The sequence below is a fragment of the Myotis nattereri genome (assembly GCF_964212035.1).
Source record: "Myotis nattereri genome assembly, chromosome: 21".
NCBI lineage: Eukaryota > Metazoa > Chordata > Mammalia > Chiroptera > Vespertilionidae > Myotis > Myotis nattereri.
In genome coordinates, this window is record NC_138097.1 from 4,633,279 (window position 1) to 4,636,414 (window position 3,136).

The window sequence follows — 3,136 nt, forward strand, 5'->3', positions numbered from 1 at the left end:
CAGTGCATGAATTTTGTGCACTGGGCCTCTAGTTTATGTATAAACTACTTATGTTGAATGTTTTCAACACACGATTGGAATTAATTAATTACATCAATGTTTCTCAAATTTTGAATTTATTTGGTGTCTTCAATATAAACTACAACTTAGGAGAGCGTTTAAAACCAGCAATACCATTCACGTTGCCGACGTTATTAAGCACTTACATGAGCTCTGATGGGGCTTGCACAGACTCTGCGGAGACCTGATGTTTGATTGATAAAAGACTCAAGAGCAGCGCAGGGACCGTCCCCTGGGCTGGTGACACACTCTGGGTCCCCCGAGGACGCTCCTGTCCCCACAGAACCGGAGCTTCATGGACGCCCATCCGGAGAGCTCATCCCTCTGGCACAGGTTTCAGGGGACGCCATGCTCCCAGGCACCATGCCGAGGCCCCTGCACCAGTCCTTCCTGGTGTCCTTCAGGCCAGGAGAGAAGTCGATGTGCGAAGTGGACCAATGACCTCCTGTGCCCACGTCCAGTGGACGCCTGACCTGCTGCAGGGGGTCAGGTCTATGGCGTTTATTCCAACTCGGTGACATTCTGTCTGAGCCCAGACCCTTGGCCTGAGGAGGATCCCGGTCCGTCACAGGAGGACTTGGGCCCAGGGAAGCCCTGGGACAGCGCCCTGAGCTGGGGCCACACAGGGCACAGGCAGCGCGGGCTCCATCACCCTCTGCGGGAGGGCGGGCCTGGCCCGTGCGGAGGAGTCTTTCTCAGAACCCAAACCCCGACTTCAGAAGGCGGCTCCCAAGCAGCTGGTCCACGCAGAGTGGGGGTCCTCAGCCAGCGCCCCGCAGCCCCCACTGCCCATCTTTGCTGCAGAAGCTGCCTGACTCCCTGCAGGGAGCACACCTCCACCAGGGCTGCCCTCTGAGGACGCCTGCACGCCCTCCTCCCCGCAGGGCAGCCGCCTCAGGGCTCCGCCCGCCGCCCCCAGGCCCACGTCCCCGCTGGAGGCTTCCGGCCCCGCGCTGCCAGCAGCCACACAGCCTAACAGTCCTGCACCCCTGACTCCGCTGTCTACTGGACACACCTTGCTGACTCCCGGCAGAGGCGGGACTTCCGGGTGGTGCTGGAGGGCAGAGCACTGCGACAGGCGACGCGTCGCCCCCTGGTGGCGGGAGGCTGCAATGTGTCCACTGTCAGAACTCTGCTCTGAGTAGGTGAGTGCAGAGATGGGCTCACTTCACACAGGAAAGCCCTGCAGGTCCTGGTACGGAGGCCTCATGCCTGTAGCAAAATGTTCCCTTGGGCCTGGGCGTGCATTTACCAGTATTTACGGGAAATTCCTACTCAGCTTGCTGTTCTGAGACTGCTCTTTCCACTCAACCCCGGGCCTCGATGTCTCCGTGTGCCGTGTGATACCTGTCCTGAGGTGTGTGCTGCAGGGTCCCCACATCCATGCGGACGGGACACAGCGACCGTGGCCTTATTTGGGAATGGGGCCTTTGCAGTTGTACTCAAGTTCAGAGGAGGCCTTGGGTCTTGGATGGCTGGGCCCTCACTGCAGTGACAGGTGTCCTTGTAAGAGGGAAATTAGACTCACTCACAGAGAGAAGGTCATGTGACTTGGACACAGAGATGGGTGGGGAGGATGGGTCTCCAAGCCAAGGAACGAGGGATAGCTGGCACCGCCAGAAGCTGGGAGAGGTTTTGCCTTGCAGCTCCAGAAGGACCAACCATGTCCTCACCCTGATTTCTGGGGGTGAGTGTTTCAGAGGCAGTGTGGAGAGCTCTGGTCCCTGCCCACCTGCCCAGATCACTGTCTCCTAAGCTCCTGCAGAGAAGGCACAGTGGAGGAAGGGACTCCCAGCTGCAGCCTCCAGGCCGGGGGTGAGGAGGAGGAGGGGGGGTGCCTGGGGTATTGGCTCCTCACTGCCTCCCTGGGCACCTACCATCCTGTGCCTTCATAAGTGGACCAGGGCTGATATCTGCCCAGAGGGCCTGAGAACAGGTGTGCAGGGCTGTGCGAGGGAGACTCAAGAGCAGACATGACAATGTTCGTCTTCCATCTGTCCCACCTCCTCCAGTGTTGCATATACTCAGCACCCTCACTACCCCCACCCAAGTCTCTACAGGGTCTCCCTCCTTTCTTACACCCTGGACAGCATGCCTGTCTCTCATTCAACCATTTCATGGTGATAATTGGGACGAGGGAGTCAGTCACCCTTTTTGTCACCACATTTAACAGGAACTACATGAAGTAAATCCATTTATTCCCGCAGAGTGCTTAGAAGGAGTCTGACCCACAGTAGCTGCTCAGTGAATGAAAGTCAGAATCCTCCCCAGGCATTCAGGGGAGTTGGTGGACAGAAAGTTCTGTTTCTCTGGACCTGGTGAAAGGGCTGGTTGCAAATATAAAACATCCCATGAATGACACAGGGGCCGATGGGTGTGCAACAGGGCTAGTGGTAGGGCCAGGGTGCTATACAAGTACACTATAAGAAATTGAGGCTGCCATTCAAAAAAGGACTACCTGATTGAGTGAGGTTCTCATAGACACCTTCAGCTTGTTTTACTTGATAGCATTAAAGAAAACATCATCCAACATTCACGTTGGAACCACACTCATCTGTTAGTTGAGGGCAAGCATAGGTTGGCTATAAATACAACTGTTTGGCAAAATCAATGAGAACTTTCTAAGGGAATCAATGAGCTGTGTGCATACATGTGTGTGTGTGTGTGTGTGTGTGTGTGTGTGTGTGTGTATGCATACAGATAAACATATTCCGTCCCCTTCCTCTGGTTGGTTGATAAACACTTGGCTGTATGTTTCCCAAGCTTTTTCCAAACTTTTCTAATTTTCTCACTTTGCTGTTCTCCCCAGGGGGAGTGCCCCTTGTCCCATAGGTGATCCCCCTGTCTCTGCAGGCAGACCTCAGCCCAGAGCTGTCACGTGGATATTTCCCACTCCCCAGATCACAGAGATCTCAGGCCAGTGTAGAGGTGCATCTCTGGAGCTCAGTGGGGTATGGTTTGGGATGCCCTCTCAGCAAGGGGACCACATGGTACTGCCCAGGGACCCACCACCTGGGTGTGGCTGGGTATTTGAATAAAACATTAGAGTTGGAAGCAGCTGAGGGAGTGATGGATA